This window comes from Monodelphis domestica, chromosome 5 (genome assembly GCF_027887165.1).
Source record: "Monodelphis domestica isolate mMonDom1 chromosome 5, mMonDom1.pri, whole genome shotgun sequence".
Classification (NCBI taxonomy): Eukaryota; Metazoa; Chordata; class Mammalia; order Didelphimorphia; family Didelphidae; genus Monodelphis; species Monodelphis domestica.
The window spans coordinates 15,347,678-15,374,854 of NC_077231.1; the positions used below are offsets into that span (position 1 = coordinate 15,347,678).

Consider the following 27,177-nt stretch of genomic DNA (forward strand, 5'->3'; position numbering starts at 1 on the left):
AACTAATTAAGGTAGAAGAAACACTTGACCCCACCTTTGGAAGGAATCTAAGGTACACAGATCCCTTGCTCCACCTTGTCCTTGGGAAACCATGGTTTCAGTCATTCCGTTGATGTACATCAAATAATGATTTCAAAGGGTTGTGAGACTGATAAAACAAGTGTCTTCTCAGTCCTCAGAAAATATCAGCTAGGGCAACACTTGAGACTTCATTCATATTTGCTTCTTCAGAATGTGCTTTCTGCAATGTGGCAGTCCAATCCTGGTCATAAATTGTCCTAATTGGCCTCATATCACCAACTCATTCCTTTTTTTTTTAATCCCATACTTAGTATTAGAATCGATACTAAGCATTGATTCTAAAACAGAAGAGCAGTAAAAGCTAGATAATTGGGATTAAGTGACTTGCCTAGGGTCATACCAACTACCCCAACTGATTACTGCTTAAAGAAAGTCTACTATGGAGACTTAATATAGGAGTATAATCCTATTTGCTTTTTGGCTATTGGAAAAGAGAAGGTTTTGGGGGGGGTCATAAATGTTCTTCTTTCATATGTCTGAAATGTCATTCTATGGATTACAGATTAAATTAACTTGGCATAAATCTAGATGGCAGTACTAGAATCAAAGGATAAAAGTTACAGAAAATGTAATTTTATCTCAACGTAAAACTCCAAACATTTTTATAGGTAGTAAGTTTGCTATTATTAGAGAAAATATAGAAATAATTGTATTGAGTAAGAAGTTGCACTAGTTTCTAAAGTCTCTTTATCCTAGAAATTCGATAAACTAGTTTTTTCATTGAGAATGGCTCATATTAGCACATATTATAGACCCCCCCCCAAAAAAAAAGTGGCACTCTATAACGTACCATTGTGTTAACATTGGCATTGATTACACATACTTCTTCTTGTCCCAAGTTCTTTTTAAACTTAGTATAGTCTGACTGCTTCTTGGAGGAAAATTAATGACTTTATCCTGAAGTTGGACTGAAATCTCTGACCTAGAAATCATGAAGTGGTTTGATTCTTGGTTATATGGTGAGCAATCACTTATACGAATCTGGTAGTGGTAAAGGATTTCCCACAGAAAATATACAGTATACTGTAATTTAGGTTCCTTGGTTCATTTTTGAGTGCTTTTAAAGGTTTGGGGCAAATTCAGGCAGATTAGAGCAATTCTTCCTCTGATTCATTAAGTCTATACTAAAATTTCCTAAAATATAAGCATTAACATAAAAGTAGGAATTGTGGTAAGATGCCCTTACCAAAAGAGGTTAAAAGAAATATGTCTATTGTATACAAAAATGAATCTACTGTAACAAAGACTTACATATTTAGTCCTTTTTTTAAGGAACTGAATTATGCATGTCTGAAAGCCATACTCTACTCAAAACCCCAAACTTCCCCAAGTTTGTCTAGAACCAAGAATGGAAAGTAACCCTCATCTATAGGTGGGCAAGGAAGAAAGGCCCTCGGGGGGGGGGGAAGGGTATACATTTTTGAAACAAGTGGCTATACAACAGAATTTTCCTCTGTATAAGGATAATTAGTTAATTGGCTCATATAAAAATTGTCTCCTGACCTTGAATGATCTGTCTTTCCATTATTTGCCATATATATTCATTGACAACTTTTATTATTCTTGGTAATGAAGTGGAAAGGTCATGCAGAAAGTAACACAAAAGAAACAAAAGGCTAATCTCCAGTACTTTCACTTGACTTTGAAAATGAAGTCCGTATAGTCAGATATAGCATCATGTCTAAAGAAAAGATTTGGAAAATTCTATTTGAAATTAATCAACTTATAGTTCAAATCTATAAGTTGCATGTTTATATAATGGGTTTGTGGATACATATAGAATGATTGGGATATAGCTTTCTTTACATATTCATTCAATTCATCTTGATAAGAATGCTATATACCAATGGGACTATAGTAATTAGCATAATGATTTGGATATGATGATGAAAACTATCAAAAAGTGAAATATGTTACCTTGGAAGATAATTAGTTCCTGCCACTGGAGATGATGAAGTATAGACTCTGAATATAATAGAGGGTTTCATGGACCATGTAAGGGTTTAAACTAGCTAACCTATGAGAGGCCCTTTCAGTTTTGTGATATTACTTTTCTAATATCACTTGTAAAGATAGCCTAAATTATTAACCAGATTAAATTATTAAATTAAATGGTTTAATTAAACTAGACCCCATTGCATATGGTGTTTGTTGTTTAGTCCTTGGCAAGGAGACAAAAGTGGTTTGCCATTTCCTTCTCTAGCTCATCTTATAATTAAGGAAATTGAGGCAAACAGGGTTAAGTGCCTTGCCCAGGAGCACATTGCTCGGAAGTATCTGAGCCTGAATTTGAACTCAGGTCTTCCTGATTCCGAATGCCATGCTCTATTCACTGGTCTACCAGCTCTTTTATTCACTTCACCAAACATTTAATTTCTTTCAGCATCATCAGATATTGTAGCTAGAAAGACCCTTTCAAATGATTTACTAATCAATTTAATAATATTATAAGGAGGTTCTTTGAAGTCAACTAAGATAGATCCTCTTCCCTCTAGAGTGTGAGCAAGTTCACCAGCTACTTACTGAGAAGTTAATCATATTGAGTTTCCTATGGTTTTGTGTGTGTGTGTGTGTGTGTGTGTGTGTGTGTGTGTGTGTGTGTATTTAACCCAGTACTAAGTATTAGTTCCAAGACAGAAGAAAGGTAACGCAATTAGAGTTCAGTGACTTGCCCAGGGTCACCCAGCTAGGAAGCATCTGAGGCCAGATTTGAACCCAGGACCTCTTGTCTCCAGGCCTGGCTCTCTATCCACTGTGCCACCCAGCTCACCCTTCCTCCCTATGTTTTAAATGAAACTAAAATGGAGAAAAAGAGCTAACAGTTTGTGAGGGGAACCTTTTTGTATGGTTTATCTGTCTCTGTGAAAACCTTTTCCCTTGTGACTGTTCAGGGTAAATTTTAGGATTATTGCTGAATATTTTATTTAGTGGTCACCAGGGATTTAAAGTCAAAATCCCAATGAAATACTCAAGTCAGAATAGGATTTTATGGTGGCTTATTTACAATAGAAGGAAGAAATTAAGAATGAAGGAGAAAGAGGGAAAAGGGTTGAAGATCAGCTCCGGCCTGGCCTGAGCCAGGGGGAGTTCAGAGGCCTCAGCCAAGGGGCCTCCCCAGAAGATTAAATCTAGCTCGGTTTCCAGCTAGGAGGCCTCCTCCAAGATGAGGGGCCTCCTTGGAGGCTGGAACCTTCAGAAGGGTCAAGGGAATGGGGAGTCAGCCTTGTCACTTACCATGTGGCCATTCAGGGAAGCAGTCTCACCTAGACCCATGCTTCATAGCTCCTCCCAGTCAACTCCATTGTCAAAGTCCACCAAAGCCACAAAAGATGCCAAAAGCTCCTCTCACAGGAAGTGATGCAAAATATAAAGGCAGTTCTTTACATCACTTCCTGTGTCTCACATGTACAAATGGTGGCTTAAACTTGGCTTATGACAGCCCAGGGGGTCAATCAGTTGTTTATTATTGGTCACTTGCTATCACATGCAGGTCACAGACCATCCTCCCCTATAGTTAATCCTTAAGTGGGGGTGTATACATTCCTGGTTGCTAGAATTCTAAAGACTAAGCAGGGTGGAGTAAACCTAAAATTCACATGCCTTCTTCTGGAGAACTGCGAGGAAGTACTTAAAAGTAATTTGCAGAAAAAACTCATTGCCAGTTGTGAGCTCCTTGAGGGCTGGGACTGTCTTTTGCCTTTTTTGTTTCTCTAGTGCTCAGCACAGTACCTAGTGCATAGCAGGTACTTAATAAATGTTTAAGGACTAACTGCATTGTACTCCAAATGTATTATGTACCTTAAGTGCTTGTATGAGAGCTGGGATTCCCTTCATTACTTTACAAAAAACCAATACAGGAGGTGAGCTGTGAATATTCTAGAAGATTTTCCTAAAGACCCTGCAGGTGGGAGTAATGAGTCAAACAGAATAATTTTCTCTTACTAGCCAATCCCCCGGATCAGACCTAGGCCACATAAACTATTGACTACACCAGTGGATACTACTGAAAATCCAGCTTGGACAGTCTCAAATTCTACATTTCTATTTATGAGAGCAGAGGGTGGAAGTTTCAAAGAGAAATATTTAGGCTTAATGTAATGGGGGAAAATCTTAAAAGTTAAGAGTTACCCACATGTGGAACAGACTGTCTTGAGAAATAATGGGCTTCCCCTTCACCAGAAGTCTTCACACAAAACCTGGATAATACCATATCAGATGTATTATCCTGCGGATTTTCTTCAGGTAGGGACTAGGTGCTTACTGCAGTCCCTTCCAACTCTGAAATTCTATCATTCTGGGCTCTGCTTTGCCTTGCAATCCTGTTCTTTTGTCTTTCTTCCATTTGGATGATGCACTCCAAAATACTGTATTGTTTCATTGTTCCTACATGCTCTGACTGCTTAGCTAAATTATTGCTAATAGCAGAGTGATAGGCTGCCAGGTATTTGGGGTGCTTTACAAGGAGCCTTTCTGACCTTTTTATTGTATAAAGGTGCTAAGCCACAGTCATTAAGGTAAGAGCAAGAATGAAAGGAAAGCAGATGAAGGATAAAATAGCAACGCAAACATGTTTAATAAACCCGCCGACCTTTAATTATCTAGGAAGCAAGAACTTCCTCGTTATGAATGATGGAGAAAAGAATGTCTTAGGCTTATCACCTAATGATAACCCTGTCTTGGCAGCAGCTGCTTCAGGGTAGGTTTTCTGATAGTGTCTTGGGATACTTCTTTCTGAGTTCAGCCTTAGACACAGGCAAGTGAAATGGAATTAGTTACTCCTAGCAAGAGGCACAAAAGGTAATTCGAAGGACATTAGCAGATGTGGACTTTGCCTGAAAAGGGCAATACTTGGTCTCCATTCAAACAGGTGATGTAACCTCAGACAGTACAAGATCTGACGTGTAGCTAAAAATGTATGCACTAAGGATTAGCGTTTATTCTCTCTCTTAAGTGTTTCCCATAAAAAGTTAAATTCTAAAAATTATCCTCCCTTTTGCTCTTCTCCTTCTCCTTGACTTACTTAACATAGAGTAAATATTTTATTTGAAAAGTATCAAACTAATTTCTACAAGGAATGGGAAAGCTTGCTTTGAATTTTGTAAATGAAACTCACCCCCACTTTTTGAGCTTTCACCCAAAACACTCACCAAGCCAAACACTTGAGGTTTGAAAATGTCTGGTTCCCTTTTTTCTCATTATTTTTCCTTTGGGCACACCTCTGCATTTCAGGATATATTATTATAAATATTATTATTTCCAGGCAAAAACACAAGCAAGAAGTCTTGGATGAATACAATTTTGTAGACTTAAGGCTTTCAGAAACTCTGGATAAGCTATGTCCTAGCATTGAAACACAGGGGTGCTTAAAATAGAAAGTATCAAACTGAATCAAGAATTAGCAGCACAGTGCACATTCTCATTTGACCCAGATGTAAAATGGTGACAGACATCTAAGATTACCCCCTCACTAGACTGTCAGAGTCCCCCCCCCCCACCTCATTTCCTCTTCAGGGATAAATAGTTTATAATACATAGGTAAGGACCACTACGGAAACCAGTGTTTTGTTCATTGTATGCCACTAGCAAAAGGACAAAGCTGTGTATCAAAGCAGGAAAAAGAGAGTGTTGCCAGATATTTTCACATGCTAACTGGCACTAGCCTCTTGTACATTTTGTTTTCATGTGATATCTAGGTTACGTGAATAAAACACTGGGTGGTTTTGGTAATTTCTCAAGCAATATTTTCAGTCACAGCAACTAAACCCACCAGGAATGTATGTTTGTGAGCATTTTATGGCTTTTGCTATGGACATAGTAAAAGAAAGCATCCTTTAATTAACCACTTTGTTTGAAAGCACTTGTTAGAGGAAAGCTGTCCTGCGGGCTGACCTTTTGGAATCTATTTTTTTGTCGTTGTTGTTGTTTGTCAAGCTTTTTAACCTTTGTGATACTGTGTCATTCAAAAATATTTTGTATTCCCTTCTTTCTCTATTTATCTGATTTGTTTCCAACCCATTTTGTGGTGTTGGCTGAGTTTAGGGGATTGAGTCAAATTTTCCATACAATCCAAAACTTATTTGCTCTTTCTTTTCCTAGTGGTCTTTGAGACAAGAATAGAAGGATGAGGAAGAGCTTGTAATAACCTGTCTATGGAGCACATTTGAGTCTCTAGAAAAAAAGGAAAAGTAATAACTGTAGTTCTTAGTTAAAATAATAAAGATGTTAAAAGTAGAACTGAGAAAACACATGATTGCCACTACATGTACAGTGAACTTTCTAATGTTACACTAGATAAATACCTTTTTAATGGATGGAGCAAACCAGACAGAGATTTCAAGAATGGGTATATAGCTAGATCTACATGACCCGGAGGTTAGAGTTTGTATTGGATGGCTAAGATTTGACCAAGTCTGCCTTTGAGAAGTTTCCTTAAGCTATAAATGCACTTTAGCTGTTTGCTAGAAAGTTGAGGGCGAGGGCCTGACTATGGCTCTCAGAAAACTCCAGTAGTTTCTTATTGTTTCTGGAATTGGATACCAAGTCCTGTTTGACATTTAAGTCCAGTCCCAACCTGGACCCAGCCTATCTTTCCAGCTTTATTACACATTCATTGCCTTCACACTATGGTACAGAAGAGCTGATTATTTTGTTTTTCCTCATATGTAATATACCATATTCCACTTCTATGCCTATTGTGTTCACTCCTTGGAAGACACTCCCCTTTTACTCGTACTTCTTAGAATCCCTAAGCTTCTTTCAAAGCTTAACTCGCGTGCCATATCCTATATATGTGGTCTTTCCTGATCATCTCCTCAGATTTAGCATCTGACCACAAAAAATTACCTTTTCTTTTCTTTGGATACATTTGTAGCATTATGAGCTGGGTACACCTCACTGACATGGAGGAATGCACCTCTGTAGGCTAGAAGTAAATTTGTTGGCTTGTCAAGATCCTAAAACCAAAGAGAAGCTGAGTGAATTTTAAAGGGACATCTCTCCCTCGAAAAGAAGCACTGGAAAAGAAAAGGTGTTGGATGTGGGATTAGCACTGGAATTAGAGCAAACCATTGGGATGGGCTCACTTAGCTGATCTTTGAACTTTAGGCAGGGTTCTATTGCTGTAGTTCTTTTCACTAGAGAGAACTATGGAAAAGTTTGAGGATATTTTTGGAATAGAATTGGTGGAGAACTTTTCCCTCTGAGAGATCTGATAAAAGAAGAAAAAATACCTATTTCTCCTTCCCTTCCACCATCCATGGGGGTGTGTTGGGGAGAAGGGGCATATGTTAAATCAAGGTGTTCTTATTTTTTAATGTTTCAGGGAAACCAGCCAGTGAGAACCCAGACCTAGATAGCTTGTATATCATGCAATACCCCAGTTTGGAGTTTGGTGAATCTACTTCTGGACATTCATAAAAAAGGACCCTGCTCTCCATTTTGAAACTTGTGTAAGTGTTCTTTGACTGTTCTCTGACCCCTTTTGCATGTCTGGTCAATGTCTTTTGAATATATGATTAGCTAAAGTTGAGTGTGAATATACTCAACCCCTTGATCTTTTCCTTCTTGAAATGAGGATGAATTATTGTGGTTCTTTGGGTGAGGGAGAGCCCTCTTTCACCAGGAACCACCACAGAACCCATGAACACAGAGCCTTCTAAGTAAGTTGGTGTCTGGGATCCATTCAGTTCTACTTTATGTCTTTTTTCCCTTGGCACAAGGTCTTATTTGAAAAGACCAAAAGTCTATCAGAGTTTGCCAGCAATCAAGTCAGGTAAGTTGCCAGTATAGCCCTTAAAAGGACCTCTGGCGTCCAGTCCAGCAATAACTCAACTTTCTAACTGAGATATTGTGTCCCGCAAACAAGATTGCAACTTGCCTAGTGGTTACATTCAGAAGTAAACTTGCTGGGATGATTTTCACAGTGGTTTTCAGTTTGAGCCTACTCTCCTCAGAGACAAAGGTGAGTAGGGGAGAAAACATAGATTGATTTGTGGGATGTGTTTGTACTTTACATATTCTCAATAAATATCCCTTTGGAAAAGTCAATCAGGCTTATGAGAAAGAATGCTATCCCTATCCAAAGAAAGAACTGTGGGAGTAGAAACACAGAAGAAAAACAACTGCTTGATCACATGGGTCGATGGGGATATGATTGGGGCTGTAGACTCTAAATGATCACCCTAGTGCAAATACTAATAATATGGAAATAGGTCTTGATTAATGACACATGTAAAACCCAGTGGAATTGTGCATCTGCTACAGGAAGGGTGGTGGGAGGGGAGGGAAAGAACATGAATCATGTAACCATGGAAAACTATTCTAAATTAATTAATTAAATAATGTTTTTCAAATTGAAAAAAAGTCAATCAGTATTAGTTGACCAAATTTATAATGGGGCACCAAACTCCGGGTCATTCAGTGATAATGGGGTGATTATAGAGATTATAGAGAACATACTGGAATGAGAGCTTGAGTCCATAGCTTTAGAAGAAAACCCATTTTGTCTAAGGGATTCTCCTAGAACTCTGTGGGGAGATATAGGTCTAGCCAGTCCCCTAGCGATCTGTCTGTGCATATGTATATGTGTATATAAAGGATTTGAGATGGTGAGTTCAGAATTTTGCTACATTAAAGCACCTTTACATGTTTTGTTTAATTAGTTTCACCATCAGCTTAAATACAGATTTGATTGATCAAAACTGCTTCTGGTTTGTATGTTTCATTATTTGTGAATAGAACACTACAAAAATAAATGGTGGGGTATATTAAGGAGAAAGAGAGAGTGATGGAGGCAGAGACAGAGAGAGGCAAAGGGAAAAACAGAGACAGAGAAAGGTAGAGACACAGAGAACTGGAGAAAGAGAGAAAGAGAAAGGCACAGATAGGAGTTGTTATGGGGAGAGTTCTCTCTGACTTCTGACCAAATGAAAGAGAATCTGACTTTTATTTTATAAACTTTTCAAAGCTGAATAACAAATGACATGAATCCAGACCATTGACCTTAGATAATGTCTGAGCCATGAGTAAACAGTGACACTAGGGCAAAAGGGGCATGGTAAGAGCAGGATGCTTCCTTTGCAGACAGTTAGCCTTGGGCAGTTTTTCTTGTATTTTTCTCTCCTGGAAGGGTTACAAAAAACTGTGTGAGGAACCTAACAGGGTAATGATTAAGGGTACTTGGTGTATGTGGACTTCTCTTATGCCTTTCCTGTTTCAAAGACAGACCGGTCCTCATATAGGTTGATCAAAAAGAACCCTATTCATATGCATAGTCTCCTTTTCACCATGGACCAGCAATAGCTGTCTTGAAGAAGAAGCATATGGACACTACAAGTGTGCCAACAATCCTTAGAGCATCAAGATGCATCAAACATTTCCCCCCTCGAGGAAAAAAAAAAGCCCTGAGTCATGGTCATTTAGACCTGGAGGTTAAGATCACTATGGAAACTGGAGTAGTAAATGGGAGCGGCCCTAAGCTGTAGGCCCCAAATCCTTTAGGAATCAGCTCATAAGTCAGAGAACCAGAATTAAAAAGAAAAAACAGATCCTCTAATTCCAAATCCAGCATTCTTTCCACTGTAGCATGCTGTCTTGGACACCAGCCTTCTCCATAGAGGAGGGGCAGCATGGTACCAAAATCCAGGCTTTGGGAGAGATAAGGGGAAAAACATAACAAAATGTGTTCCTAGAAACTACATTTTAAGAAGTCATAGAATCATATAATTTTGGTTCTAGAAGGAAGTTAGTATAAGCCCATCACTTCATAGATGACAAAACTGAGTCCTACAGAGATCATATGATTCATCTACTGTTATCTCACTAACTAATGGAAGAGTTAAGACTAGAAACCAGTTTTGGCAACTTCCAGTTCCATGCTATCTTCATCATGGGACATTCTGATTATAAAGCAGATTGAACATGCACTCCTACATGTGTCTGATCACACATATTCAACAATATGGAAAGACATCAAGGAACTGATCACAGTAAGAAATAAAATCTAATATAGTAATCCAAGTAGTGAATTTTTTTATGTTTTAAATTATTTTTTATTTTTTAAATTATGGTCATGTGATGGTATGCAACAAAGGAAATATAGCTCTCAATAGGTGTGCATCAAGTTAAAAAGAAATGGGGAAGGAAGAGGGGAGGGAGACAACAAGAATCATGTAACCATGGAAAAATTTTTTTAAATGAACTAAAAAAATAAAAGTAAGCTCTGGATTAAAAAAAAGGAAATAGGGATTTTATTACAGTGTAAGTTTCAGGATTATGTCACTAGCAACCTCTAATTCAAGTGTTCTAGAACCCAGATGTACAGTAAAAGAAATGGAAAATTTAGCCAGCTCCAGCATGAAGGAAAAAAGAGCAGAAGAGAGGAGAGGAAGAGAGAAAAGAGAAGAAGAGAAAAGGATGAGGGGAGGTAAAAGGGGGGAAGGGAAGGAAAGAGAAAGGGCAAGGATGGGCAGAGGAAGGGGACAACAGAGAAGATGTGAAGAAATAGGAAAAGAGAGGGAGAGAAAGAAGAGGAAGGAGAGGAAAATGCATGTGGTGCAAAAGTAAAGGAGCAGCAAAGGTTTCTAAGCCACCATGAGATGGGAAGCAAAAGACTTGGAATATGCCCTCCACTATTACTGTGAGTTATTAAATAGTGTAGGTCCAATGGGAAGGATAATGAGTAGCCTATCTAGCAGCTCATTTCCTCTTGAGGGTAGTTCATAGCACAGGGTAATAGTATAGTATACTATATACTATATATTACTATAGTGGACAACAGAGGCTCTAAGCAGGGAAAGATATGGCACACTGCAGAGGGAGGAGAATTGGTTTGATAGTTTATGGTTTATGTTTTTTGCATTTTCTATGTGACAGAATCCTGTGCCAAGCCTATAGAAGAATTTTTCTTGCATGGGTACTGGGAACCTTTTAGCAGTGTCAGAAGAAAGATTGTCACAAAGCACACTTGTACAGTGGGGGAAAATGTTGAACTTGGTGTCAAAGGCCTGGGTTCTAAGTCTGTTCCTCTCTTATCACTTACTACCTTTTGACTTTGGATGCTATTTTAATTTATATGGGCCTCAGGTTTTTCATTTGCAAAATGAGAACATTAGATTAGCTGATCTCTAAAGTCCCTTTCAATTCTTTATCTACCAGTTAATGATCCTATATTTGAACTATATTGGAAAACTTTCCATAATAAATTTTGAATGAGATCAATATGAGCCAAAATGATTTAGGAGACTTTGCCCCAGAATAACCAAAGTCTATATAAGTTCAGACCTCTAGGACATAGGCTACACCTGCACATGGGAGTGCACATGCAATATAACTTGAAATGGGAAAATATTTTAATCATGTCTATTTGAGGAAAACTCTTTGGAAATGGTAAGGCAGGAGAGCTGGCACCAGACAAATGTAAAACGAAGACCTTGCTTAATGTCTTTAGTGAAAGTGAATATTTTTGTTAAAAAATCTTGAGTAAAATATGCACAACACGCATGTGATGAGCTATCTGTCTGAGTTTTGTAAGAGATTAGAATACTTGGTGTATCTAGAAAAGGAGGTTGTATCTCTATGGTCTTGGGCAACTTAAGCACTTCAACTTTGCATTGCTCTCTATCCTTGAGTATTGCTTTCCTTTTATCATTGATTGGTCTTTTCCAAAACCCAACCCTTACTATCACCGTTTTCCATTTCTGCTCCTATTTTAACTGTGCATTGAATATTGATTGATAAAAGAAGCCTTGAAACTTGGATGACTGGATACACAATTGATTTATGTTATGAAATCCTAATTAAGTTCTCATGACTGTCCTCCAGTCTTTCCATGACTGATACTTCATTTCAGTATGTCTCTTTTCCCTCTTGCATCCACCTAAACACCTCTCCAACTCCTGCCCAGCAAAAACATCATTCCAAATATTGGTTGTCCTTCATCACAGGTAATGTTTTGACTTGCATGTAAATTGGATTTAAGCAAGGCAGAGTTGCACAAAATCATCTGCTTCACTCTTTTTTGGAGTCATCAAAGTCCAGTGGCAAGACCAAAGTCAAGATAGGACATGGCCTCTGATGCACCCCCAGACCCTCCCCACCTCCACTTTTCCCCAGACCCTTACTTTGGACAGGGGAGGGAGAACGTTGGGCTGCTGGGCAAAGGGACGGATGATGTAAAAAAATGTTATCTGACATGGTGGAAAGGGGGAAGGGAGCAACTCCACTCCAGTCCCTCTGCCTTTCTAGTAAAGAACTCTAGGGGGTTGGGAGGGATGAGGGGGAAGAATCTTTGGCACACATGCCATAGGTTCACCCTATATACATTTTCAAATATTTCCTTGGAAAAAGCAATATCATTCACTGTAAGTTCCCTCTTCTTTTCAAATCACCTCAACATCATCTTCTACTTTCTCATTATTGTCTGTCATTATATTTCCTTTTATTGGATGTATTCATCCATTCAAAGTTAAAATTTTCAAAGTAAGGTTTATATTCTTGTCTGTTTATGTCTCGCCAATTTATGATTTCTTTGTTCCCTTTCTTCTTTTAGGATAGTACTTTGCCCCTATCATTATCCTTACTTCCATTTTTTCCCCCAAGCAATCCTATTCTCACAGCTCTCTTTCCCTCAAATCCTCCTCCTCTCATTTTTCCACCTTTTCTTTAGCTTTGGAGTTTTACATAAACTATTGCTTTCCTTTCCTTCTTTTATTTAGTTTTCTAATTGTTCGCCTCTTTCCCACCTTCCTTTTTCCCCTCTCAGTTGTGTTGAATTACCCCCCCCCTTCTCATTTAACTTATTTTGTATGTTGATTGGCCTATTGATTCTTTAAAACTATTTTTTCCAAGGGCTTCTTATCTTCTTCAATAATTATTTTCTTTTTCGATCTGTCCTAAATTGAATTCTTTGATTGTGATTGATATATATGCATATATGTATATATACATATGTGTACATTTTCCTTTTATAGCCAATTTCTTTACTTCATCTAAAGCATACTGCAGCTCCTTAACTTTTTTCTCTGTTTCTCTCTGCTTTAGGTGTATTTCTTATAAACAATATATTATAAGATTCTGGTTTTTAATCCATTTCTATTTTATGAATACGTTTATCCCATTTACATTCACAGTTATAATAATTGTGTATTTTCCTTCATCCTGCTTTCTCCCTCTGTTTATCCTTCTCTCTCTCTCCTTTCACAGGTTCCACCCCACTTCCTATTTTCATAAAGGATAGGATAGATTTATGCACCCAACTGAATGTTTATATTATTCCCTCTTTGAGTCAATTCTGATGAGAGTAAGGTTCAAGAAGTGCCCACCCTCCATCTTCCTCTCCCCTTTTTTTTTTCTTTTGAAACTCTCTTATGTAAGATAATTTGCCCATTGTATTTTCCATTCTCCCTTTCCCCAATGCAGGCCTATTTTTTATATATTAATTTGATTAGTTTCTTGGATATCATCTTATCATGGTCAACTTACACTCATTCCCACTGCTATGTATACTCTTTCTTACTGCCCTGATAATGATAACATGCTTAGGAATTTTAAATATTATCTTCCCATGTAGGAATATATGTAGTTCAACCTTATTAAATCCTTAATGATTTGTTTCATGTTTACCTTTTTTATTCTTCTTTTAAGTTTTGAATTTAAAATTTTCTATTGATCTCTGATCTTTTTTTTTATCAGAATTGCTTGAAAGTCCTCAATTTCATTAAATATCCATTTTTTCCCACTGAAGAATATAATCAGTTTTGCTGGAAAGTTGGTTGTAATCCTAGCTCCTTTACCCTCTGGAATATCATATTTAAAGTCTTCCAGTTCCTTAATGTATGTAATGTAAATGTAATGTAATGTAAAGCTGCTAAATCTTATGTTATCCTGATTATAGTTCCATGATATTTACTTATTTATTTTGGTTCCATAATATTTTAATTGTTCCTTTCTGGTTGCTTACAATATTTTATCTTTGGCCTGGGCATTCTGGGATTTGGCTATAATTTTCATGGAAGTTTTTGTTTTGGGGTTATCTTTCAGGACATGATTGATGGATTCATTCAATTTCTATTTTACCCTCTTGTTCTAGGATATAAGAGCAGTTTTCCTTGGAAAGTTCTTGAAAGAAATGATCTAGCCTTCTTTTTTTTTTTCTCATGGCTTTCAGTAGTCTGGTAATTCTTAAATTATTTCTTCTTGATCTACTCTGCAGGTCAGTTGCTTTTTCAATAAGATATTTTATTATTTTTTAATTGTTTAGATTTCATTTTACCATGTCTTGGTGTCTCATGGAGGCATCAGCTTCCACTTGTCCAATTCTAGTTTTTGAGAAATTATTTTCTTTAGCAAGTTTTTATATTTCCTTTTCCATTTGCCCAATGCTATTTTTTAAAGAGTTCTTTGCTTCAGTGTTCTTTTCCCACTTGTATAATTCTGTTTTATAAAGAGTTCTTTTTAGCGGATTTGTCCTGTTTTTTTGTCATTTGGTCTATTCTGTTTTGTAAGATGTAATTTTCATCAGTATTTTTTGTGCCTACTTTAACCACAGTGTTGACCAATTTTTTTTATGTTTTTCTTGCATCATTCTTATTTTTCCCAATTTTTTCTCTATCTCTTATTTGATTTTTTAAATTCATTTTGAGCTTTTCCAAGTTCTTAGACCAATTCACATATATCCTTGAAGTTTTGCATGTAGCTATTTTGACAATATTATCTTCGTTTGATTTTGTGTTTTTATCTTCCTTGTCATCATAGTAACTTTGTATGGGTATGTTCTGTTTGGTTGTTTGTTTATTTTCTCAGCATTTTTATTGTCTTTTAACATGCTGTTGAAGCCTCTCACTCTCATGGTGGAGGAGCCACTACCTCAAGCTTCAGAATTGTCCTTCTACTGTTGTCAGTAGTCAGATCTAGGAGAAGTATAGTCACTGCTCTCCTATCCTATGTCTGTGAGTGACCACAAACAGTCTTTTCCATCCTGAAAATGTGACCCAAGGTCCCTGCTATTGCTATTGCTACTCCTTATTCTGGAACTGTTATTTGGAACCATGGCATATGGGCAATGCAATAGAGTCCTGCTTCCAGTGCAAGCAATATCCCAAAGACAAGTTGTTCAACCCCCTTACTACCTTGTATGCTAAGAACTCTGGAAGCCACTGATTCAATTATCCCTAAGACCTGATGCTGGCTTTCTGGGCATGGTGTGCCGTAGTCTATGCTCTGCTCTCAATCCAGTGAGACAGACGTTTTCTGCTGACCTTCTAAATTGTCTTTGAATGGACTTTTTTTGATTGTGCCACACAATAATTATTTTGAGTTTTTTTGAAAGTTGTTTAGAGAGGTGTTTGGGACAGCTCAGTTGAGTCCCTATCTTTATTCCACCATCTTGGCTCTACTCTGTCTCTTTAGTTTCTTTATGATCTTCATCCAACTGAATCTTCTAAAGTACAAAGTTTGAATTTGCTCTACTAACCTTTATCTATGTTATTGCCCCTTCATTCCTTTTTTCTGCTATGTCTCTCTCTTTAGAAGGAACAATTCACGAGAGAAGCAATGAAGATAGAAGCATTGCTGCATGGTAGAAATTTTCTTGTGTTCTCAAATCATTTATGTTCCTCATTATTCTCATTTGTCCTTCAATGTCTTTTCTAAGTCCATATTCTCCCACTTTTCTGGTTGTCATTTAGGCCCAATAACTACAACTTTCCAACTCATGGAAGCATCACACTTTCTCAGAAGAAGCAGTTTCCCTGTGTATCAGTTTCCTGAAGATTAGATCCAAGGTAAGGTTTTCATTTTCCATTAAAGATTTTATATCCCTCACCATGGGAGTATTTTTAAGTGGGACTTCTTGCCTCTATTGAATCAAGATCTCCCCTTTCTGTTTCAATGCTTCCTTAGGCTACCTTGTCCATTCTCCTATAACTCTTCTTCTTGATGAAACATGACAGGAGTTATTTTCTCTTCATTTTGTTGAGTTGTTTAATCCATTTTCCTTTAGAGCTAAAATTGCTTAGCTACTGTTTTCTTTCATTTGTTTCTTTTAGCATTTCTTTAAAAAAAACTTACTTTCTCTCTTATAACTGATATTAAATATTGGTGCTGAGGGAGAAGAGTAGTAAGGGCTAGGCAGTTGGAGTTAAATGACTCACCCAGGGTCACATAGACAGAAGAAGTATCTAGGGAAACATTTGAACTCAGAGTCTCTGGTCTCCAGACCTAGCTCTCTGTCTACCGAGCCACCCAGATGTTCCATTAACATTGCTTTTTAAATAAATCTTCTTTCTCTTTTCAGTAAATATTTTGTTCCTAGTATTAGTTTTGCATGACTAAACTATTATGACTGTATTTAACTACTCTATTTGGCTGACTGTAGAAGTCAGGCAACTTCTGAAGATATGACCTTGTGGCTAGAATTATACACCAAAAACTAATTAACTTAATGAACTGAGACTTGATCATTTCTTCTGGGCAAATATTAACCTCCAACTATTTTGTAGAAATTAATCAATAAACTCTACTCAAATCAGACCATCATAAAAGACAGAAGTATTGCTCATAATTTTATAGATATAACAATATTCCAGAACATTTTGAGACCAATGCTTTTAATAGATTTCACTACTCCAAATGCGATCTCTAAGTCATGTGGAATTTAAAAGTTAAAATGTATAGAGAGACAAGTCAAATAATCAAAAGAGTAATCTCAGATACATAATATCTATCAGTCTATTTGATGCTGGTGTTATACTCAATAAGCCTACAGATGAGGAATATACATCCTATCACTTTTATTTTAGTATAGAAGAATTTTATCTAGATATACAACAGTTCATAGAACATTAAATATAAAAGAATAATAGCAAGATTGTACCAATGGAGTCTTTGAGCCCCATTGAAAAAGGTGTAAAGAAGATGATATTATTATGTAATAATAACAATATCCTTCAATGTAAAATGGTGGTAATCATAGCTCCTCAAAGGTTATAACTGACAGAGAACAAACTCCAACCATTTTCAAAGATATAAAGACTTCTAGCCACATCCTGAATTTGTAATAATCAGTAAGATGACTCTTAAGTAATGAAATTTTTTGGTCATGGCATAAATTCAAAGATCTGATTTTCAAAAGAAAATCAAGAGATAAGGGTAGAGAGAAGAGTATTAGATTCAAGAAAAAACTTTTTCTTCTTTAGTGAGAAAAAAATCTAAGTAAATTTAAAGAATAAAAAGAAGAAATCTATGGAAAGAGGAGAAATAGAACATGCTAAAGTTATATGATCAAGGTTATAGAATAGAGAGGCTAGGAATAGATTCCAGAAAAATCTTGGGGGTAAACTTTGGAGAAAATTTCGATAAACTCTTCCTCTGAGACTAGATGGAATTGTTGAGATTATTATGAATTATGAGATTATAGAATCATTTTCATAAAATGGATGGTGAGGGAGACTGCTGAGAGGAAAATTGGGGATAGGAAAAAAAGAAGAATCAATGGCATAAGTAAAAAGGACAGGGGCTCCTTTGGAAGCAGAATGTAAAAACCTTGAAAGCAGGGACTATTTCACTTATTTTGGACCTTATATTCAAAGATCCTAGCACAACATTTATATATCAGGTACTTCATATATTTTCAGCAAATTGAACTGGAGCCTCATTGTGGGCAATTCAAAGGGTGAATAAAAATGGATTGGCAAGGAGATTCAAAGGTCAGATTGAAGTGAAAGAGTGTACATCTGTGATGGATCATGATTATTCAGTTTCTTCCTCTGTTGTCCTGGTGTAGGGGTGGAGAATGCAGGTGTTGGGATGATTCAGTATTGGGACTTGGCAGGAGGTTGAATCAAAGGTCTTGGTGACATGTAGGAAGTAAGGCTTTATAAACAATTTGTAGGAAACACAGAATTAATTCCCCCTGGAGAAAAATGAAAAATAAATCAAATCAAAACGTTTTAGAGTAGATATAATTATATATTATAAATTCACAATATAGTCCTAAGGAAAATAAATTCCTAATATTGAAGATAGTTACCAAACTCACCCACAAACCAACCTCATCATTTTAGATTGATTGGACTGGGTGGACCATTTGCTGGACTTGGGATGGTATTTTTTATGTTCCGGTGATTTTTTTTCCTAACATCACTTTTCTTCAAAAAGTCTTTGGATTCAAATCAAGTCTCAGACACCTACTAACTATTTGACTTTGAATAAGTCACTTAACCTCTATCTTCCTCAGTTTCCGCAAGTATAAAATGTGAATAACACTAGCATCTATCTCACATGATTATTGTGAGGGTCAAATGAGATAATATTTCTAAAGCACTTTGCATATGTACTAACATATAATAGGTGCCTAATAAATGCTTATTCTCTTCCCTCCACTACCACCGCTCTAACCCTCACTTTAAAATAGAAGAAAAGATTTTTAAGCATCCAGACAAGAAAAGTTTAGGACCATTTAAATCATCTAGTCCCATGAAATCACTGCTAGTGCAATGATTTTCAAAGGGTGTGCTGCAAGTGTCTCTAGATGGCTTCCTAAATTACTTGACCATACCCCAAGATATCCATAGTCCTCAGCTCTTGCTACCTGGCTTGGCAATACGATGATCACAAAAGAAGCTCTAGAAAAAAAACAAAAAAACTAGTTTCTCTCTCCTTCAGTTTCTGGGAAAGTAAAATTAGGGTAGGGGAGAACAGAGTGAGGTAAGGAGAGAAATTCCAAGGCCCAAATAATGGATCTGTAGGACCTATTGCTTGGAAACCTGTCTTTATTGCCAACTTCAACATTTAGTGTGTCTTGATTTTTCATAGCAAAGAATCCTGTACAATGAACAAATAATAATAATATTGATGATAATAATTATGAACCACTATCCTAGTCATTATTTGTTCTGACTGGGAGACATTACCAGAGTTTGAATATTACTCTTACAAAAGTAGCCAAAGTGGGAAGCAGCCTTAGAAGATAGAGTTCTATAAAACAATGGGATTGAAGTAGATTTAGCTCTAAGCTCTCTTCCAGCTCTAAAGCTGTGACCTTTTTTCTACAGCCTAGCTATGCTGTTGATTTGGATTGAGAAAGACAAAGAAAGGAGAACTAGGCTAGTGTTTGTGGACCATAAAGTGTTTTTATTTTGTCTGTATTTTGAGGCTCTTTGGCTGTTGTTGAATATATCAAAATGAAACATCTCCAGGAAAAAAATCAAAGAATAAAAAATTTAATGTGTTATTTCAGTTTTCTTCTAAGCCAACAAAAGAAAAGTCAACCTCCCTGACTAATGTCTGATAATATAAACCTCCAAGCCCCCTTTAAAGTGCTATTTTAGGGTTCTTGCCCATTTTCCCTCTTCCCTTTTCATCTCAGACTCTCTGATGCAATCAGTATGCTGACCTCAAACTCACCTTGCGTTATTGTTCTTTTGATTATGTTGTTGTTGTGTGTCAGGTTTTCCAGTGAAGTAAAAATCAAGTTACTTTCTCATAGTTCCCTCAATTTTAGATTTGGAGAGATTTGTTTGAAATTTTGTGTCAGAGTGGTCCTGGGTGTGGATAAATCCTCTTCTACAACTTTTGGAGGGTAATAAATCTAATTTGTAGGACTATAGAATTTAGAGGGAAGAAGGGACCCCAGAGATTAGACTCTCCCTATCTCATTTTACGTATAAGGAAGCTGAGAAAATAAGTGGCTTGGTCAAAGTAACATTGGGTTTTGACACTAGTTCTGATTCCAGAGGTTTTTCCACTACAAACATGGTTATGTTCAAAAAGAAGTTCAAAGACAGGGGAAATACAGGAAGGAAAAAGTAGCTCTTCTGTTTTCATCTCTTAGTAAAACTGAATTCATTAAAACTATTTATTACATAGCAGTGTCTATTTCAAGACTTGAGAATTTAACCTTATAACAATTTTTGGAGAGGCAAAGTTTTATTTATATTTATTATTATTATTTTTATTTATATTTTTTATTCAAAGGTAGGGGAGGTCACAAGAAGGTTCTGAGAGGCTTGGAAAAGATCTGGGTCTTAAATAAGACATTTCATATAATTATAAAGTTCTTGTCTTGATGGCCATAGAAATGATTGATTTTACCTTTTCATTTTATAGTTGAGAAAATGGTGAAGCAGAGGATTTTAAGTCCCAGAGCTAGAAAGATTCAGAGCTGGTATTTGAACCAAGAACTTCTGGTTCTTACTCCATCATTCCTTCCGTGGTATCATGATGTCTTCCATCTTGAGTCATCATCCAGAAATCTGTTCATTAAATCATCTTCCACAGATATTTCTAAAAGAAAAAAATTGATTGGGTAGTCTTAGAATCAGGAAGATCAGGGTTAAACAGAGATTTTTATTCTCTGAGTGACCTAGAATAAGTTATTTAACACAGTTTCATCTTGTGTAAAATGGAGATAATAATACATACCTTAAAAGATTATTGTAAGGATTAAGGGAGATAACACAAAAAAAGTATTTTGCAAACCTTTAGGGACTATATAAATGCTAGGTATTATAGGTGGTATTAGTTCTAGACTACTGGCCTTTGTCCTGATGTTTGACAGGTCATGCATCACTGGACTTTTTGTTATTTCTTGCACAAAATGCTCCGACTCTCTAATCCATGCCTGATATGCTCTTCCTCTGAGCCTCTGTCTTCCGTTTCCCTTGCTTCTCTAAGACTATATTCAAATCTCATTTTCTACTGTAATCCTTTCCTGACTCTATCCCCAGCCTAATCTATCCCCCTTGTTAGTGTCTTCCCTCTGAGATTACTAACCACTTTATAAAATATATAATAGATATTTAATTTATTTTTTCTTACATTTATTATTATTTTCTCACATGTGTTTATTTTATTATTATATCATATTATTTATTACAATATAACAAATCATATAGTCTTATATTATTTATTGTATTATAATATTATATTTACTAATTTTTAAAATTAATTTAATTTTTTGCCACATGTCTCCTCCATTAGAATGTGAGCTCCTTGAAGGCAAGGGCTTTCTTTTGGACTTTCTTTGTATCCCTGGTGCTTAACTGTGTCTGGCACACAGTAAGTCTTTAAAAAATGTTTGTTTATTGACTGTGAAGAAACCTTGATCCCCTTCAGAAAACTTTGCACCCTCTAGTCTACTGGTTATCTAGTTGGGAACAGTTTGAAGAGACAGGGTTTTTTTTTTAATTCTCTATAAAAGTAGGCTTAAGGTTCTTTCTAGAGCTAGAAAAAGTAATCTTTATAACATTACAATGTTTCCTTACCTTCTGGGTTTTACTGAACCCCTTTGGCCAGAGGATTTTGACATTTGTTCTTGGCCATTTCCTGTGAATGTGATGAAATGATATGCACTAATAGATCAAAAGGAGAATCCCCCATTTTTCAGTATTTGCTTAGCTATTAGACCACCCGACTTCTATCCATGTCAGCATGTTTAAAATGTTTACCATTTGTCAAAAAAGATGCAAATGTTTGAAGCTGCAGATAGACATCTCTAAGTCTGCACAATGAGATATGGTTTTAGGTTAGTGGGAAATAGTTTTGGAAAGCATGACTTAGTTTCCATGTCATAAAAAATATTTCTCTCCAATATTTTGACCTGACAGCTCAAACAAATATAATATGAGACTACTACCTGTGGCTTTTGGGGGGAGGGGAGGTCCTTGATGCTAAATTTATAATCTTCTTTAATGGTATGTGACCACACATATTTTAGATTCCTCTATTAATTTGACTAGCTGACATACTTCCCTCGCTATTGAAAAGAAAGTTAAGGTCCTCAAGTAGCACTTACACTCTTTTGTTGATAATTGTTCTCAGTATATGGAATATCAGATGACTCATTTCAAGGTCTCTCATGCCTTCTCTGTTGTTAATGTTTCTTCCATTTGGGAATCTTTTCATTATATACCAAAAACACTTTAAGGAGAAAAGGTTTGACGTGAAAGCAGGCACCGCTAAGATGCCAGCAATGCTCCTACTTGGTTACAATTCACATCATTCCAAAAGGGGGGAACCAAGAGCAAGGTAGGGGGCAGAGGGATAAAAACAAATTTTGGCAAAACTAGGCTGAGAAGAAATACAATACTTTCACCAAAGTCAGCCCTGCTCTCTGTCATAAAAAATTATAATAAGTACAAGAGAATTGCATTCAATTTTGGTCAAGTATTATTCTTGGAATACGTCTTAGTCAAAATTGGCTTCATTAGGAGGGCCCTTTCTGAACAGGGCTGTTACTTTTCACAAAGCACGCAGACTCCCGAGAATGGGGCGAGGTCGAGTTAAGTGAGTTCACTTTGCTTCTGATCTCATCTAAATTTCAACGTACCTCTCTAGTCTCATATTTATTCTTCTTTGAGATAGAATAAGTCATATTATAGGACACTCTCAGGTTTTTGAGGTATCTTTAACTCCGAGAGTGAAAACATCCTTATCTCTATGTTACAGATGGAGAAAATGGAATTTGAGAAGGGAAGTGATTATTCACAGTCACACATAGGAAACCTTTGAGGCAGGATTCAAACACAGGTTCACGGACTTTGAGTCTGGTATCTTTCTATTCTGCTCCACTTCCTCTCTCTTTTGATGAACAGTGGCAAAGGGAAATAAATTTAAATATGTAAAATGCCAACTGATTTACAAAGCATTTGGAATCTCAGAATGGATCCTCCAGTGTCCACCATAGGCAAGGATTTGGGGTTTTTTTTTGGTTTGTTATTCTCCTCCAATTAGTCAACATTTTCTATTGTATCTATAAATGTATCGAAATTCACTTGCCAGGCCACACTCAAGTAAATGCTTGTTTTCTTTCTTTTTCTAAAATAAAAAACAAACAAAACCCAAATAGCTGGTGCTTATTTTAGATTGATTTTGTGTAGTCAGATAACAAATTTTTCTCTTTGTGTACCTTCCTAGCACTTCTTATTTTTACGTTTTTATTATTGACTCCTGTTTGATTTAAGCATCCAAAGGCCAAGGATTCTGTCTTATTCATTTTTCCATCTTCCCTATTGTAGTCTCTCGGTAACCGAGGATGACGATTGTCTTTGTGCATTTTTGTGCACAAAGACACCTGTGCACGAAGATGTAAGTGGAAAAGTCGATGCACAGAGACAGTCCCACTCTCTCGGCGTTGGAAGCCTGGGTCCATTGGCACGAAAAATCGTTACACCTGGAGACTTCCTCAGCTGCATTGGATGGCCGTGTTGTCTTTTGTGCTCCAACACACCCTAAGCACTCCACAGTGCTTTGCTGCATCGCCATCTCAGCCGTTGAACCTTCTTGCTGGTTTCTTCCGCCTGTTCTGCCGAAACAGTCTTCACATGCTGGGTGAGCAAAGCCCTGGTTCACCAGGGGTCGACGTTGACCAGATGGCTACCCTCACAAGGTTTAGCTGGCCTGTCGAAGCTGTTGCCCAGGGTGTGGCCGCTGCAGCATGCTAGCAGCTACTAGGAGCCACAAGTGAGAGCTGGATGTCAGGTGAGGGTCAGAGGCTGGAGAGCTGCCCCAGGAGGGCACGACAAGCCCTCCATACCAAAGATATTACTCCTCCCAGACCACCCCATACACCCCCCATCTTCCCTAGCACCAAACATAGCACACAAGTACATTGTCCAAATCAAATGTAATGGACTTCTCTGCTAGCAGCAATGCAATGATCCAGGACACTTCTGAGGGACTTATGAGAAAGAATGCTATCCACATCAAAAAGAACTGTGGGAGTAGAAACACAGAAGAAAAACAACTGCTTGATCACATGGGTTGATGGGGATATGACTGGAGATGTCAACTCTAAGCGATCACCCTAGTGTAAATATCAATAATATGGAAATAGGTCTTGATCAATGACACATGTAAAACCCAGTGGAACTACTTGTTGGCTATGAGAGGGGGGAAGAAGGGAGGGAAAGAACATGAATCATGTAACCATGGAAAATATTCTAAATTAATTAATTAAATAAAATTTTCCAAATAAAAAAAAACTATATTGTACATAAGGAATGGACCTGAGCTTTCCTTTATACAAGCAATTTCCCCATCAGGAAATGGGCACTTTTTCAGCAGTTTAAAGTTTTAGAGAGTTGCATATTTTTGCCTGAGTGACAAATAATTTACCCAGTCACCTAGCAGTTTGTGTCACATCCACTAGGTTATAGCCTCTCTCACTTGGCACATAGTTGGTGCTTCATGTTTGTTGAACTGAGTTCAGATGAAATAAAAATATGTCTGTCTTAACAAAGATCTTGGAATATTTCCATAGGCAATATCTCACTTTCCCTCCCACCATCGGGAGAGACGTTATTATAACTATTCCATAGGAAGCGCCACATAGAAGTGACCTACTATTCATATAACACCTGGGCCCTCCTATACAAGTCATAAAAGCTTGAAATACTCTTTGAGTCTGAATCCTCTCAAAACTTTTAGATTGAGGCTAATATCTTTAGTTTTGCTAGTCAGAGGACACAATTCAAAGCAAAGTCCTCTAATAAAATTGCAGGGTAAAAAAAGTAGCTATAGAATATTTTCTTTATAAACCTAAAAAAAAAAAGCTTTCCCAAATATCCAAATCCAAATCATCATGGAGGAGAATAGGTATAACTAGGGAAGATGTGTGAAGAAGTGGGAACTCATATGGCCTTTGGTACATGTGTGAAGAGGTGACTCCCGCCTCTGAGAAGTTTGGCATTCAAAGCCTAGTTTCATCTTGGTCTAAACCTACATTTCTAGATGTGTGTGTGTGTTATTCTCCTTCACACAAACTAAAGTCTAGCTAATACAACTCTTTTGCCACTTCTGTTCCACAGTGCTCCACCTCATTGCCTTCATCTTTGCTGTGGAGAGGAATTCACTCCTTCCTCATCTCTACCTCTTCAAGGTTTGCCTCAAGTGTCACATTCTAGAAGAAGCCTTTCCTGATCCCTCACCTATTAGTCTGTCAACAAGCATTTTTTATTAAGTGCTTACAATGTACTAGTTTCTGTATTTAGGTAAAATTGCTATTCCTTTTTTCAAAGAACTCACATTCTGAGGAGAGAGCATGTTAAAAAATAAAGTACATACATAAAAAAGATGAAAAGTTATCCCTTCCTCCAAATGATCATATACATGTACATATACATGCAGGTCTTATATATGTAAATATATGTATATACACATGTATGATATATATGTATGTCTTGCATATGCCTATTTTTTTACTACTACCTACCATAATAAATAGTAAGATTCTTGATGTTGTTGTTGAGTCATTTCAGTCATGTCTGATTCTTCATGACTTCATTTGGGGTTTCCTTGGCAAAAATACTGTAGTGGTTTCCCATTTCTTTTTCCAGCTCATTATATAGACGAGGAAACAAAGGCAAATGGGGTGAAATGACTTGCCCAGCTAGTGTCTAAGGCCAGATTTTATTTCATGAAGGTGAATTTTCCTGTGCTTTACCCATTCTGCCACTTAGCTGCCTAAGATCCTTGAAGGCAGGACACTTTTGTCTTTCTGTTCTCTAAATCTAGAAAAAGGTCTGGTACCACAGAGCCAATTAAATACTTAATTTATTTGTAAAAATACAAATTAAAAACTAAATTGTTGACCAATTGAAGGGAAGCCTATGGATTTTAGTGATTTCGTTTCTTTGATCCTATTGATCTCTAATCCTTTATAGGATTTTGTAAGTTTTTTAACATGTACAATGAATTGGTGTTGCAGGAAAAATAGGTCTTTTAGGAGGAAGAGGAAGTGGTTGTGACTGTTCAGTTTGAAATGTTTCCAAGGCCCAAACTTCATAATATTACCTATGTTTTAAGAAGATCTGATAACCAGAATTGACAAATATGTATGAGGTTCAAAGTCATTTCCTGATATATATTTTCAAAGGATAAAAAGTTTCCCAAATGAGAAATGGAAATAACCAATGACTGCCTGATAATGACTCAAAATCACTAATAAAGAGAGAAATGTATAGTAGGTTTAGCTTTATATTCATTAAATAGACAAATATGAAAAATACAGGAAAAATCAATGATTAGGCATATTACTTCATTCCTGGTGAATCTGTCCAACAATTCTAGGAAACAGTTTAGCTTTATGAGCAAAAAATCACTAATCTGTTTATTCCCTTTGGACTAGAGGTGCTATTCTTGGGTTTGTGCCACCAAGGAAGATAAAAGCAGCAAGAAAGGGCCTCTATGTACAAAAATATTCATAGTATCATTATTTGTAATAATAAAAAGCTAGAATGCTGTCTCTCATGATTGAGGAAAAGCTAAATAAACTATATGACTATCTGAAGATTTCAGAGAAATATGAGATTTGTATGAGTTAATGCAGAATGAAATGATCAGAACCAAAATAATGTATGTAGTGACTACAAGAATAATGAACTTTGAAAGACTCCAGAACTCCGATCAAAGCAAAAACCAATCATATCTTCAAATGACTGTGGCTTAATCAGATAGTACAAATTCAAGGTGAAAGTCAAATAAATGATCAGTAGTCCCACAAAATTATCTTTAATTCCTTAGAAAATATAATAGGTGTGGTGGGTCATTTTTTACATTTTAAATATTGATTGATGTGTGATTGTGGGACTTTTATGCTTTAAGCACTCCTCATGTACTAGAGGAAATAAATCCCCATATCTATCTACTTTGAACATTTAATATCATTCCTTGAAGGGACTTGTTCTCCTTTAAGTAGATTCTAGACAGCAATATACTTTATTTAAAGATTTTCTTCAAAGCTGTACTCTCGGGTGAGGTTATAACAAACTCAGGAATTTCAAGAAAAACTTGATTTTTTTTTGACTCACCTTTTCCTAAAAATGAGCTGGGTTCATGTGAATCCAGAGCAAAAGCCTTTGTGGGCATTTCTGTATTAAGTAATAGAAGTATAGCCAGCAAAGAAAGCATAGAAGAGGGAATAGGGACTCAGATTATACTTTATAGGCAAACTCTCCAGTTATTTTTAACTCACAAAAAATTTGAAATTATTTGCTGGCTATTATCATATAGCCTTCAACATTTTTTTTATCATATAGTCATCAAATTTGCCTGTCCCCAATTTTATTAATTTCTAATCAACGAACATTTATTAAGTGCCTA

At 36.6% G+C, this 27,177-nt stretch overlaps 1 long non-coding RNA gene across 1 annotated transcript in view; it reads left to right on the forward strand.

The window, feature by feature from the left end:
* LOC103096770 (uncharacterized) overlaps nt 1-24,017 on the forward strand; it is a 36,045-nt gene extending 12,028 nt beyond the window's left edge. The window contains exons 3-5 of the long non-coding RNA XR_472292.3: nt 7,403-7,529; nt 15,765-15,860; nt 23,094-24,017. This is a non-coding gene — a long non-coding RNA (uncharacterized LOC103096770). The remainder of the gene's footprint in view (nt 1-7,402; nt 7,530-15,764; nt 15,861-23,093) is intronic.
* The last annotated feature ends 3,160 nt before the right edge of the window (nt 24,018-27,177 follow it).